This window comes from Culicoides brevitarsis, chromosome 3 (genome assembly GCF_036172545.1).
Source record: "Culicoides brevitarsis isolate CSIRO-B50_1 chromosome 3, AGI_CSIRO_Cbre_v1, whole genome shotgun sequence".
In the NCBI taxonomy this organism is placed as follows: domain Eukaryota; kingdom Metazoa; phylum Arthropoda; class Insecta; order Diptera; family Ceratopogonidae; genus Culicoides; species Culicoides brevitarsis.
Window position 1 is genome coordinate 1,814,644 of NC_087087.1, and position 16,214 is coordinate 1,830,857.

Sequence of the window (16,214 nt, forward strand, 5' to 3'; positions counted from 1 at the left end):
TATTTTATTTATTTAATTTTAAACAATTTTTAATAATTTAATTTAATTTTAAATTTCAGGAAAAAATCTCAAACAATTTTTAAATTTGTTCCATCCTTATGTGAAAAAAAAATTCAATCCTGTAGATTTGGTAAGTTTCTAAATATTTCCTTTGATTTTTTTTTCCTACAAATCATTCTTCACTTCAAATCCAGCTAAATTAGGATAAAATTTTTCCTCAAGTCACTTTACATGAGAGAGAGACGAGTTAGTGCTTGCAGACAAATATTTTTTTTGGTTCAAGTGTTTTCATTGGAAATCAGAAGCAAACCAAGACAGGCCACTTATGTACTTGTAAACTCACAAACAAATGCCTTGATGATGTTGATGTTTTTTCGAGGTAAATAAACAAGACATTTGAATAATAATAATAAAAATTCGGTCCTTCATTAGATTATAGAAGAGAATGTTTTTTGTGTGTTTTTAACTTTCTTTCATTTTTTTTTCTTAGATTTGAAAAAAACATTCTCATAGCCCGAAGAACAAAGACAAAAACAGACGTCTCGAGTTACATTCAATTTCACGTCGAGGCGAATTGTGAATAAATGTCGCATCAAATCATCAAAAACGGAATGCCAGATAAGCTCTTATCAGTTTTATTGACGAATTTGCCGAAATTCAATGAATGAGTCACGTGTTAAGTGCCGGGCAAGATATCGATTCTCCCGTTGGGAGGTCAACATTTCCGTAACAAACATAAGGAACAACGGTCCAAGTTGCATTTTAACATCTTGATCACATTTCTGCTCAACTTTTAACGTGCAAAGGTAGACAAACACCAGATTTTCAAATGTGTGTTTCTAAATTGAGGAATAAGATAAATTTTTCTCAGGGGTAAATACATACCTTCATACATGAGAGAGAGACGAAAGTTAGTGCTTGCAGACAAACTTTTTCTTCTTTTTTATTTTTTTTGGACAATAATAACAAAGTTTGCACCGATGTTCGTTGTGCAAAATGTAAAAATAATAATAATATTCAAAAAAAGGAGACGGCACAGAGGAAAAAGACAAATTTCTGCAAATTTATCTGTTGAAATGATATTGGACGAAAGTATTATTGTTACAATGTTGATAAATGTTTGCTGTTTGCTGCTTCTGCAAGAGAAGTTTGAATTCACATTTAGACCGTTCCAAATTTTTTACGATTTTTTGAAGAAATAAAAAAAGTACGATTTTTTTGAGGAGCAAAAATCGTACTTTTTTCCTCAAGTCACTTTTCAACCAAATTTTGATGGGTTTCAAAGCTAAAAGTTAATAAATATGCATTCTAAAGTTGATTTCCATTGATATCTGATCGATTTTTGAAGAAATAAAAAAAGTACGATTTTATCATATGAGGAGCAAAAATCGTACTTTTTTCCTCAAGTCACTTTTCAACCAAATTTTGATGGGTTTCAAAGCTAAAAGTTAATAAATATGCATTCTAAAAATCGATTTTTGAAGAAATAAAAAAAGTACGATTTTATCATATGAGGAGCAAAAATCGATTTTCATTTTGATGGGTTTCAAAGCTAAAAGTTAATAAATATTGATATCTGATCGATTTTTGATGAAATAAAAAAAGTACGATTTTATCATATGAGGAGCAAAAATCGTACTTTTTTCCTCAAGTCACTTTTCAACCAAATTTTGATGGGTTTCAAAGCTAAAAGTTAATAAATATGCATTCTAAAGTTGATTTCCATTGATATCTGATCGATTTTTGAAGAAATAAAAAAAGTACGATTTTATCATATGAGGAGCAAAAATCGTACTTTTTTCCTCAAGTCACTTTTCAACCAAATTTTGATGGATTTCAAAGCTAAAAGTTAATAAATATGCATTCTAAAGTTGATTTCCATTGATATCTGATCGATTTTTGAAGAAATAAAAAAAGTACGATTTTATCATATGAGGAGCAAAAATCGTACTTTTTTCCTCAAGTCACTTTTCAACCAAATTTTGATGGGTTTCAAAGCTAAAAGTTAATAAATATGCATTCTAAAGTTGATTTCCATTGATATCTGATCGATTTTTGAAGAAATAAAAAAAGTACGATTTTATCATATGAGGAGCAAAAATCGTACTTTTTTCCTCAAGTCACTTTTCAACCAAATTTTGATGGGTTTCAAAGCTAAAAGTTAATAAATATGCATTCTAAAGTTGATTTCCATTGATATCTGATCGATTTTTGAAGAAATAAAAAAAGTACGATTTTATCATATGAGGAGCAAAAATCGTACTTTTTTCCTCAAGTCACTTTTCAACCAAATTTTGATGGGTTTCAAAGCTAAAAGTTAATAAATATGCATTCTAAAGTTGATTTCCATTGATATCTGATCGATTTTTGAAGAAATAAAAAAAAGTACGATTTTATCATATGAGGAGCAAAAATCGTACTTTTTTCCTCAAGTCACTTTTCAACCAAATTTTGATGGGTTTCAAAGCTAAAAGTTAATAAATATGCATTCTAAAGTTGATTTCCATTGATATCTGATCGATTTTTGAAGAAATAAAAAAAGTACGATTTTATCATATGAGGAGCAAAAATCGTACTTTTTTCCTCAAGTCACTTTTCAACCAAATTTTGATGGATTTCAAAGCTAAAAGTTAATAAATATGCATTCTAAAGTTGATTTCCATTGATATCTGATCGATTTTTGAAGAAATAAAAAAAGTACGATTTTATCATATGAGGAGCAAAAATCGTACTTTTTTCCTCAAGTCACTTTTCAACCAAATTTTGATGGGTTTCAAAGCTAAAAGTTAATAAATATGCATTCTAAAGTTGATTTCCATTGATATCTGATCGATTTTTGAAGAAATAAAAAAAGTACGATTTTATCATATGAGGAGCAAAAATCGTACTTTTTTCCTCAAGTCACTTTTCAACCAAATTTTGATGGATTTCAAAGCTAAAAGTTAATAAATATGCATTCTAAAGTTGATTTCCATTGATATCTGATCGATTTTTGAAGAAATAAAAAAAGTACGATTTTATCATATGAGGAGCAAAAATCGTACTTTTTTCCTCAAGTCACTTTTCAACCAAATTTTGATGGGTTTCAAAGCTAAAAGTTAATAAATATGCATTCTAAAGTTGATTTCCATTGATATCTGATCGATTTTTGAAGAAATAAAAAAAGTACGATTTTATCATATGAGGAGCAAAAATCGTACTTTTTTCCTCAAGTCACTTTTCAACCAAATTTTGATGGGTTTCAAAGCTAAAAGTTAATAAATATGCATTCTAAAGTTGATTTCCATTGATATCTGATCAATTTTTGAAGAAATAAAAAAAGTACGATTTTATCATATGAGGAGCAAAAATCGTACTTTTTTCCTCAAGTCACTTTTCAACCAAATTTTGATGGGTTTCAAAGCTAAAAGTTAATAAATATGCATTCTAAAGTTGATTTCCATTGATATCTGATCAATTTTTGAAGAAATAAAAAAAGTACGATTTTATCATATGAGGAGCAAAAATCGTACTTTTTTCCTCAAGTCACTTTTCAACCAAATTTTGATGGGTTTCAAAGCTAAAAGTTAATAAATATGCATTCTAAAGTTGATTTCAATTGATATCTGATCGATTTTTGAAGAAATAAAAAAAGTACGATTTTTTCATATGAGGAGCAAAAATCGTACTTTTTTCCTCAAGTCACTTTTCAACCAAATTTTGATGGGTTTCAAAGCTAAAAGTTAATAAATATGCATTCTAAAGTTGATTTCCATTGATATCTGATCAATTTTTGAAGAAATAAAAAAAGTACGATTTTATCATATGAGGAGCAAAAATCGTACTTTTTTCCTCAAGTCACTTTTCAACCAAATTTTGATGGGTTTCAAAGCTAAAAGTTAATAAATATGCATTCTAAAGTTGATTTCCATTGATATCTGATCGATTTTTGAAGAAATAAAAAAAGTACGATTTTATCATATGAGGAGCAAAAATCGTACTTTTTTCCTCAAGTCACTTTTCAACCAAATTTTGATGGGTTTCAAAGCTAAAAGTTAATAAATATGCATTCTAAAGTTGATTTCCATTGATATCTGATCAATTTTTGAAGAAATAAAAAAAGTACGATTTTATCATATGAGGAGCAAAAATCGTACTTTTTTCCTCAAGTCACTTTTCAACCAAATTTTGATGGGTTTCAAAGCTAAAAGTTAATAAATATGCATTCTAAAGTTGATTTCCATTGATATCTGATCGATTTTTGAAGAAATAAAAAAAGTACGATTTTATCATATGAGGAGCAAAAATCGTACTTTTTTCCTCAAGTCACTTTTCAACCAAATTTTGATGGGTTTCAAAGCTAAAAGTTAATAAATATGCATTCTAAAGTTGATTTCCATTGATATCTGATCGATTTTTGAAGAAATAAAAAAAGTACGATTTTATCATATGAGGAGCAAAAATCGTACTTTTTTCCTCAAGTCACTTTTCAACCAAATTTTGATGGGTTTCAAAGCTAAAAGTTAATAAATATGCATTCTAAAGTTGATTTCCATTGATATCTGATCGATTTTTGAAGAAATAAAAAAAGTACGATTTTATCATATGAGGAGCAAAAATCGTACTTTTTTCCTCAAGTCACTTTTCAACCAAATTTTGATGGGTTTCAAAGCTAAAAGTTAATAAATATGCATTCTAAAGTTGATTTCCATTGATATCTGATCGATTTTTGAAGAAATAAAAAAAGTACGATTTTATCATATGAGGAGCAAAAATCGTACTTTTTTCCTCAAGTCACTTTTCAACCAAATTTTGATGGGTTTCAAAGCTAAAAGTTAATAAATATGCATTCTAAAGTTGATTTCCATTGATATCTGATCGATTTTTGAAGAAATAAAAAAAAGTACGATTTTATCATATGAGGAGCAAAAATCGTACTTTTTTCCTCAAGTCACTTTTCAACCAAATTTTGATGGGTTTCAAAGCTAAAAGTTAATAAATATGCATTCTAAAGTTGATTTCCATTGATATCTGATCGATTTTTGAAGAAATAAAAAAAGTACGATTTTATCATATGAGGAGCAAAAATCGTACTTTTTTCCTCAAGTCACTTTTCAACCAAATTTTGATGGGTTTCAAAGCTAAAAGTTAATAAATATGCATTCTAAAGTTGATTTCCATTGATATCTGATCGATTTTTGAAGAAATAAAAAAAGTACGATTTTATCATATGAGGAGCAAAAATCGTACTTTTTTCCTCAAGTCACTTTTCAACCAAATTTTGATGGGTTTCAAAGCTAAAAGTTAATAAATATGCATTCTAAAGTTGATTTCCATTGATATCTGATCGATTTTTGAAGAAATAAAAAAAGTACGATTTTATCATATGAGGAGCAAAAATCGTACTTTTTTCCTCAAGTCACTTTTCAACCAAATTTTGATGGGTTTCAAAGCTAAAAGTTAATAAATATGCATTCTAAAGTTGATTTCCATTGATATCTGATCGATTTTTGAAGAAATAAAAAAAGTACGATTTTATCATATGAGGAGCAAAAATCGTACTTTTTTCCTCAAGTCACTTTTCAACCAAATTTTGATGGGTTTCAAAGCTAAAAGTTAATAAATATGCATTCTAAAGTTGATTTCCATTGATATCTGATCGATTTTTGAAGAAATAAAAAAAGTACGATTTTATCATATGAGGAGCAAAAATCGTACTTTTTTCCTCAAGTCACTTTTCAACCAAATTTTGATGGGTTTCAAAGCTAAAAGTTAATAAATATGCATTCTGAAGTTGATTTCCATTGATATCTTATGCGATTCTTATGAAAAAATCAACCAAAAAAAAAACTAAAGTTGATTTTATTGATATCTGATCGATTTTTGAAGAAATAAAAAAAATTTGTAAAGTCACTTTTCAACCAAATTTTAATGGATTTCAAAGCTAAAAGTTAATAAATATGCATTCTAAAGTTGATTTCCTTTCGATTTTAGAAATTTTGATGGGCAAAGCTAAAAGTTAATAAAAGAAGGGAAATAAAGGAAAAAATTAAACAAAGTCTTATTTCCTGTCACTTTTCAAAAAAGATTTCAAGGAAGTTAATAAATATATAAAAGTTTTCTCATGTGGCAAAAACATCGAAAAAAAGTTTGTAACGGCCTTATTTCCCAAAAAAAAATTAAAATAAGAAAGTTTTCTTTCAGAAACATGCAAAGAAGGGACTTGGAAAGGAAAAAATTAAACAAAGTCCTGACAAAGTAGGAAGACATTATAAAAGTTTTCTTTTCTTTAATTTTTTTAAAAATAAAATAAAATTAAAAACCGCCATGAAAGATGGTAACACTGAAATTCTCTCTCTCTCAACTAATTCTCTCATTCTCATTTTTTTCACAGACACTCGAACAAAAACATCAACAAAAAGACCGGATTTGTACAGTACATTCGTGTTCGTCATCATCTGGTTTTTTTCGTGCTGAGAGAATTTCTCGTTCTCTCATTCTCTCTCCGTATTCTCACAAATGTCTATGGAAACGAAGGCAGTGACGAAATCAACAAATATCTCTGTTTTCAGTTCGTAAACAACCTTTCGGTCGGTTTGACGAGGTCTTTTCTGCACTACCGGATACTGTGTGCGTAATTTTTAAGTGAAATAAAAAAAAAGTTTAAAGAGGTTTATGTAATAAATAACAATAATACCATTGGATATATTATTGAAATTTGACGTTCAGCACTCGAAAAAAATTAATTATTATAAAATTGTAATAAAAAAGTGCATAATAATTATTAAAAAATATTACAATTGAAAATAATTTATAAGAAACGTGCTCAAGTGTATTAAAAAAAATATTATAATAATTCATTATTCGTAAAAAAAAAAAAAATAAAGTAAAAAACTTACGAAAAATATATAATTAAATATTAAATTTATAATAATTTGTGCTAAAAAAAAATAAAGGAAGTACCGTTATAAAAAAAAAAACAAAAAAAAAGAATCTCAAAGACAAAAGAATAAAAAAATAATAAAAAAGGTTAGTAAAGTTCACAGTTATCTCATCTATACTAAATCTACTCATAAAAATCGCGCACCGGTAAAAAAAAACGAATGATAATTAAAAACTATGATAATGACGAGAAAATTAGAAATCATAATGCACCGATATAAAATTCACTCGAATGAATAATGATCATAAATTATATTTCAACATATATAAAAAAAATATATATAAAATAATAATTGATGAGATAAGTTCAGTTTTTTATTCGACAACGATAATTTTCCCATTTCATTTTAATAAATAACAAATAAAAGTATACATACAGAAAGTGTCTCTGGAGAAAAAGAACCAAAAATTGTACAATTCATAAATAATGAAATAATAAACAATCATAATAATAATATTTTTTTTACGTAAAAGGAACGATATTCATTTACAATTTTCGATACTTTTGGGATTTATTGATAAAAAGTTTTTTTTTTTTTGTTACTTAGGTGTGTTTTAATATAATTATATATGATACATCATAAGCAATATAGTACCTCATAATACCTCACAAGCCGCGTAAAAAGTTAATTTATGCATGATTTAGCGGTTTTTCTTCATTTTTTTTTATATTTTTTACTCATTATACACAAAAACTGTTACTAATACATACTTTTAAAGAAACATATATGTTATAGAAGTGAATTTTTTTAAAACATTTTTTTTATGTAATATTTTTTTTTTATTATTCGCGTGTACGATGAGAAACAATTGTTTGATAAAATGTTTGAAATTTTACTCGAAAGTGTCGTAAATTCAAAAGCGTTTAATTTTTCGTTTTGAATTTGAATAAAAACTAAAAAAAAGTATGAAAAATTTACAGAGCACAAAAAATCAATGCTGCTTTCTAATTAATTTTAATATAATTTTTTCTTACAATTTTCTCAATGAAGCAATTCAAGTGAATCAAGCGCCGTAAAAGAGATTTTATGATTAATTTTGTCGTTTCTTGTATATTTTGTGTATAAATACGACAAAATGTATATATAATTATAGTATACAAGGATGTTTCCTTAACTAATATTGATTTTATGTTTAAAGTTAATTTGATTAATTTAGTTGAATTTTCAATGATAATCTAATCAACTTGATGAAAAATTAACTTTTGAAAGGATTGTGACAAAGATAAAATATTCAGAAATAATATTTAAAAAAAATATATTAAAGATAATATAAAAAAAAATATTAAAAAAATATATTTAAAAAAATTTAAAATATTTAAATATTAAAAAAAATAAAATAAAAAAAATAATTTTCTTTAAATTTATTTTTTAATTATTTATATTTATTTTATTTATTTAATAATTAATTTTATTTTTATTAATATTTTTTTTTGTATAAAATTTTAAAAAAAAATTTTTTTTTTATTAATTTCAATAAAAATTATAATTAAATTTCTTATCAAAGAACTTTTAAATTTTTACAAATTCTGTAAATTTGAAAATTTTTTAACTTTTTTATTAAAAATTTATTATATATGATGAAAAATGATGATATATAAATCATATATATTATTAATAAATATATTTTATATAAATAAAATAATATAAATGAAAAATAAAATAAAATATATATATAATGATATATAAAATAGTATTTAAAAATATAAATTTCTTATTTTTTAAAATATTTTTTATATAAAATTAATAAAAAAATTATTTTTATATTGTTATCAATAATAATTATAAAAAAATTCTTATCAAGAAAGTTTAAAATGTTTACAAATCCTGTCAAATTTGGGTTTTTCCAACTTTTTCATTACAAATTTATTATATATAACATATATTATACATAAATATAAAATATATTAACATATATAAAATAATATATTTAATAAAAATTAATTATAAATAAATAAAAATACATATTTTATATAAAATTTTGTAAATTTCTTATCAAAAATATGTTACAAAATGCAAAAATAAACCATTTTTATTCTAAAAATATATTCACGCTCAAAATCATCGCGATTATTATTCCACAATTTACACGTTGTTTTAATATTCAAGTCACAACTGCTTTGTTTTGTTTATATTTCCATCTCATCATATAGTTTAAACTTGTATATTTACACAGCTATACTATTCAATATTTGTACAAATAATTTTATTATTATTATTTTCGCAGTGATCTGAACGTACGGAAAGCAACGAGACGACGACGTCAACAGCAACAAACACATTGATATTTTAAATATACATAAAACTAAAGTAAAATAAAGTTTTGAAGTTAAATACAACAACAAATAAAGCTTCTTCGTTTAATACAAAAAAAAAGTTCGTGTTTACTAAAAATATAATAAAAAAAATGAAAGTTAAGATTTCATGCCAAATTATAGCAAAAATGTTGTTAATGAAGTAATGTACAATTAAAAATAGTAACAAAGAGGAGTGTTTAGCATTGAGCGGATCAACAAAGTCTGTCAATTGGGACACGACTGCGGATAATTTCAACATAATAATAAGGTAAGGACGCTTTTTTGTTGCAATTTTTTCGCTTTTAATGACTTTTCAAGTCAAAACATGGCGATTTCATGATAAAATGTCGTCTGAACTGAGGTACAAGAGCGACAATTAACACCTTTTGTGAGCTTTTTTGTGTATGATGCCCGTAAAATGTTATGTTTGATTGCTTGTACAAGACATTTTATGTCTTCATGACATTTTTCCTTAATAATAATCATAAAAAAATAGAAACATGTCGAGAAAAACACAAGAAAAATAGGTGTGAGAGCATTTTATTGTTATTTTTTTGCCATTGTTGTGTCTTCTTGTCATCTACTTAGCCCTTTGTTAAGCGAGAAACGAAGACGAAGAATAGTTTACAGTTAGTTTTTTTTATTTTACGATTCTTGTGGGTTCTTTTTACGACTTTGCATTGAGTTTCGTTTAAAAATTAGTTCAAACGAATGAAATTAAGACAGGAAGCTCGTTTCGTCGTTCTCATAATGCAATAACCGTAAAATTCGGAGTTAATAAATAAATCTATGGGCATCAAAAGACACTTTTATGACCCATTCTCATCAGTATTTCATTAAGTTAATAGACTTGTCTCGTGTTTGCGATATTTTTTTTTTTCGGGTAACGACTTTGGGCGATAATGAAGTAAAAAGTACTTACGAAGGGAAAAAAGACGACAGGTAACATATGACCTGTGCAATAAATTTTTCAATTTTGATGTGTTGACCGTTTCCTTGCACACACAAGACGACAATTTATCACACTCGAGCGACATTTTCTTCGTTCCTGCATTTGGAAGGAGGCACAAAAAATGTAAAAAGTTGTCGTGAAATTGAAAGAAAATTTTTTAATTTAAAAAAAAAATAATTTTTGAATGTTTTTTTTTTATTAAAAATAAAGTTCAAAAATAATTTCAAATAAAAATTTCAAATAAAAAAATTTAATTTTAATTTAAAACTTAATTTTAATTATTAAAAAAAATTATTTTAAATTTATTTTTAATTCAAAAAAAAAATATTTTACATTAATTTTTAGTTAAAAATAAATTAATTTAAATTTTAATAAAATTATTTTTTTTTTATTTTTGAGATCATTATTTAAAATAAAAAATTTAAGAATGAATAAAATTTAAATTTAAAGCTTTTTTTATTAATACAAATTTTGAAATTAAAAAATGAAATTAATTATTTTTAATTATTAATTACTTAATTAATTAATTATTTAAAAATTTTAAGTAAAAAAATAATTTTTTAATAAAATGTCTTAATTTTTTTTATTTTTTTAATTTTAGTTCATATTTTTCATATTTAAAAATTTTTATTGAAATTTTGTAAAAAAAAAAATTAAAATTTATTTAATAAAATTTTTTTGGAATTTATTTTTAATTAAAAATCAATTTTTATTTTAATACGAATTAATTTAAAAAAATTTTTTTTTCAATTTTTATTTTTTTTAAAATAAAAATTTGTTAAAAATTAAAATTTTTGTTAAATTTTTAAAAATCTGTTACTTTTTTTAAATTTTCAGACCAAAATCTTAAAAGACAGACAAAATTTTAACCTAAAAATAAAAAAATTTCAACTTATTATACAAAAATTTATAAAAAACAGGTGACACAGGACAATTCATAAGACCTGAATCTGTCTTCTCCTATTTCAATATCCGATATTAACACACACATACCTTCCTCTATATGAGGATGTAACATCCAGTTGACTGTAATAATGGTTTGTTTTGTGGGCATCGCTTGTGTGCGCATATTAAAAGTGTTGAATCTGTAACATCTGTTGTCCCGTTAATTATTATTTCTGATATTAAAAACGCATTAAATGAGTTCTTTTTTGCTGAATTAGCGGAAATTCGTGTTTAGCTAAACATTTGAACATTGTCCGAAATGCACGAGCCGCATGCCATAAGTACCGTAAATGATGTTTTTAATTTATTTTACATCCATCATCCGTTCCTGTTGGAGATCATAAATCATTTTTCGCGCATTTCCTTAAATTTTTTGATGGGATTTCATCCGTTTTGAAACCTAAAATGGAAATTTATGTAAAAAAAAAATTTTTTTTCAAAGAATTTTAATAATTTTTTATTTTTTTAGTGAAATGAAGAACAAAAAGCGCTCTCGTTGTTCATGGGAAGAGGAAAAAAACCAAAAGTTTCACTCTGGTTAACGAAGAACGCTACTCAATGATGTCCGAACGTGCCGAATTTGCATTACTTCTCAATTTGGCGCTACTCAAATGTCTCCCGCCGGGCATATCTAAGCAAAATTTGATGTTTGATGGTTATTGGAAACCTTTCCTTCTTTCATCAAGTCACAAAAATTGATGGATTCGATAAATTTCTTGCGGATCTGACGAGTTAAGAATCATTTTTGCCCGCCTCCCGTTCAAAAAGGTCATTTAAAAACATTTTTTCTTCGCTGCTTGAGCGATGTTCGGATATGGCTTCGATATGTACTCGACATGACGCTGCACAAAAACGCTCCTTCATGTATTTGATGATAATTTATTGCCATTATTTGCTAATAATATTATATTTATTAATGTTCGATGCCAATCTGAACGGAAACCCGATATTAGCGCACAAGAAGGAATGTCGGAGACTCAGAATCATGAGTTTTTTGCTCTTGAAACCGGTTTTAAATGTTCTTTTCTTAGATTTTATTGAATAATTTTGCGTCGCAGCTATCACGTTTATGGGAATCCAACTTTTTACTGTCATTCAATTGCGATTCTAATGAAAAAATTCTTCATTTAAACAACTTTTCATTATTTTTTTCAATAAAATCGAATGAAATCCCTTCCGCACGATCATTTTTTGTCGAATTGAATCCATAATTCGATACTCATTAATATTTCGTGGGAAAAGTATCACGTGAAAAAATAATTATCATTCGAATTTTCGATTTTTTTCTCCGTCATCGGACTTTAAACCACAAAATTTCCCTATTTTGTCATAATTTTGAACTAATACACGCGATTTTGTTGTATTTGTAGGTACACGACACACGAGTCAAGGCAATTAACATGCAGCTTCTCGCGAGAGAAATCAATGTGAGAGCAAATGAAGTTGTGACGTAATGAATAATTGACAAGTTCGCGAGCATCAAACAGCTTAACGAGGTACAACGATGAGTTAAATGGCAGTTTTGATGGGTTTTTCCGAGAAATGTCGATGTGATTTGCACAATTTTTGTTTTGACGGTGAAAAAATTAACCAAAATTACGGTTTGAATGTTAGAGAATGACCACAAAGAGTGATTTTTAATCAGATTTGACCTGAATATGGATTAAAAGTGTAAAAATTAAAAAGTTTTTGAGCGATGAGTCATTAAATTTTTATTTTTTGGTTCATTTTGATTTCGGAACTTTAATGAAAAGTTTAATTTTTGATACAAATTTAATTAAAAATTTTATTTTTTTGTAAATTTTTTTTAAAAATTATTTGTTAAATTTTTAAAAAATTAATTAAAAATTTTTAAAAGTTAAAAATTTTTAAAATATTTTCAATTCATTTTTTTTATTTTTAATTTTTAAAAAATTTAAATTAAAATTTTTAAAAAATTATTTGAAAATAAAAAAATAAAAAAAATTAATTTTTTTAATTAAAATTTTAAAATTTAAAAAAAAATTAAAATTTTTAAACGGATTTAAAATGAACGCATATTTTTTAAATTATTAAAAAAAAAAAATTATTTTCAATTAAAATTTCAAAATATAAAAAAAATTTAATTTTTAAAATTAATTAAAAATTTTAAATATTAAAAAAAAATATTTTTTCTAATTTTAAGTTAATTTTTTTTAATTTTTTTTTTAAAAAAATTTTCATTAAAAAAAATTTTAAAATTTAAATTTTTTTCAAAAATTTTGACTTTTAAAATTTTTTTAAATTTTTTTTATTATCAAATTTTTTTAAATTTTTTCATTAATTTTCTGCTTTCCATCGTAAATCTCGTTCTAAAAAATTTTTTTTTTATTTCAACTCGCGTTCACATGAATGACATTCAATTCTAATCCTCTTGAAATCCCTTTTATCACTCCATTTGCATTCCGATAGGCACGACAAGCCAATCAATTTCCTTTTGATTTATTCCAACAACTTTTATTTGTGCTCTCGAGTCGACATCCAACCAACATAACCACAAATGTTGGGCATTCATTACATTTACATTGGCTATTCATGCCATTTTCCCTTACAAAATGCTGCACACTGACGAGATAAAAGATAACTCAACACTCTGCAAATGCATTTAATATAAATAAACAACGATTTAAATAGAAAACCACACCAACGAAATAAACCAATAAACTGACGTGATCAACTTTTGTGATGATGCTACAAGGTGATATGGCTTCCAATTCCATCGTTTTTCTTCATTTAATCAAGAAACACCGCAGAGGCAAACACAAATTCCTGTTGTTGTCGTATTTTCTCGAATTTCTCGCTTTGAGCCAGGCAAAAAGTTGTTTTGAACTCGTTTTCGTTTGAATTTTGCCATAATTGAAAACATTTCTTCGGGATATTTTGCTCCTCAATTACGGAATTACTGAACTTTATCGATTTTCTTGTCCCAATTTCGCCTTGCCGACAGATTCCTGCAAGGAAATTAAAATAAAGACAACATTAACATTTTATTTAATCACACATTTCGTGCAAATAATCCGGAATATTTCAAAACTTCTATGATGATGTTGATGATTATCGTCAGTCATTTATTTTATATTATTACGCCCCCCGTCTCTCGTTGCTCGACAGTGAAATGAAAATCACTGCAATTATTCCTCGTCGCGAATTAAATGTGCGGTAACCGCTGTGTGTGAAGAAGAAGAACGTTCGCCTTTGATAATGACGTCGATAAAAATAACAACTTTTTAAACTTTATTTTTCAATTCGCCCATAAGTTGGCTTTTTTTGAGTGAAAAAAGAGAGAAAAGTGCGACATGATGACGAGCAATAAACATGACGGCGCGACGCTCATACCTTTTTTCGAAACAGGATGACTGTCAGATTTTATTTAATTTTACACAGGATTTTGCTAAATAATAAAATGAATGAATGTCGCGACAAGAACTGCTATTTTGGTAGAAAGAGAGAGAACTGTGATGGTTCGCACTTCACATTTTATTGTGTTTTATTGTAGAGAGGCAATAAAAAATTATTTTTTTAGCTTTAAGTGTTTGAGGAGGAAATTTATCGTAAAATTATTTTTTTCTGTTGACGAACAACTTGAAAGTTAAAAACTAAAATTAAAAAAAAAATAAAAATTAATTTTTTTAAAAAATTCAAAAAATTGAAAAATTTTAACATAATTTGTTCAAAATTATAAAATTTTTAAAAATTCAAAAAAATTAAAATTTTTTTTTAACAATAAAAAAAATAAATAATTTTTCGAAAAAAAAAATTTTAATTAATTAATTAATAATTTAAAAAAAATTTAAAAAATTTTAAAATGAAATAATTTTTTTTTAAAATTTAAAAAAAATTTGTAAAACCTCGAATAAATTTTTTTTTTGTAATTTTATAAAATTTAAAAAATTAGCTTAAAATGTTAAAATTAAAAAAAAATATTTCAAAAATTTTACATTATTTGTTCAAAATTGTGAAATTTGAAAATGAAAATTATTTTTGAGAATTTAAAAAAAAAATTTTTATATGATTTTTGAAAAAAAAAAAAAAAAATAATGAAAATTTTGTTTCCTTTATAATAATGAATAAAAATGAATAAAAATAATTATTAAATATTCAAAAATATGAAATCTCTTTAGAAACTAAAAAAATCATTTTCATAAAAAAATTATAATAATTAATAAAAAATTAAAAATGTCGAAAGAAAAAAAAAATATGAAAAATTTGTGAAACTTAAAAAATTATTTTTTTTTATAATTTTTTAAAATAGTTAATCTAAAAAATTAGCTAAAAAATTAAATAAAATATTTCATAATTTTTAATTATTTTTTTTAAATTATAAAATTTGTCACTTTTTATTAAAAAAAAAAAAAATAAGAAAAATTTAACATAATTTTGTTAAAAAAATAAGAAAAATTTAACATAATTTTTTTCTCAACATTTCCATAAAACTTCTCCTCACTTCTTGACGTCATAAACGCCCAAAACACTTTTAATTACCATTTGAAGAATGTTTGCAATAAAAGCCACTTGATACAAGCAATTCGCGTCGTAAATTCAATAAAATGAGTGCAAAAGAACAGTCCCTTGTAAATCTACGTAATTACCAATAAAACAATTCATTAAAAGAAATTAAGAAGAAATTAAATAAAGAATTCCGTTCTCCCGTTTGCTTCGTGCGTTCCTTTGTTAACACACCTATAAAAATTCGCGTAAAAGTAATAAAGTGGTCGTTAAATGACGAGGGTCCCTTTTTTACATCCTAAATCATTACGAAAGAAAGTTACTGCGATGGAAACGCCTTGTTACTGAATTTTCGCGTGTCAAAACTTTTCGAAATAGGATTAACATTTTTTTTGGGTCCTTTTTCGAAAATAAGAGTTTTTGCTTGGTTTGGATTAATTGAAATAGAAGCTTTTAAATTTTTCAAAAGCCTTGTTTGAAGAAATTTATCCTTGTCACGGAATGTAATCCAAATTGGATTGAAATTAACTTTTGAAACTTTTAATCACTGTCTGCTGTTCGTTGTTTATATTTCTAATTATTGCTGCAACAAAGTCGTCGGTTCGTCGTCGTGACATATCAAATAAAAATCGATTT

General features: G+C 25.1%; 1 protein-coding gene across 2 annotated transcripts in view; it reads left to right on the forward strand.

Annotated features, from left to right (window-relative positions):
- Positions 1-6,867: 6,867 nt before the first annotated feature.
- Positions 6,868-16,214, forward strand: part of LOC134835865 (protein toll) — an 85,495-nt gene continuing 76,148 nt past the window's right edge. For both annotated transcript variants that reach the window (XR_010162232.1, XM_063850854.1), the window contains exons 1-2: positions 6,868-7,008; positions 9,148-9,485. The gene's annotated coding sequence lies outside the window, so the exon portion shown is untranslated. The remainder of the gene's footprint in view (positions 7,009-9,147; positions 9,486-16,214) is intronic.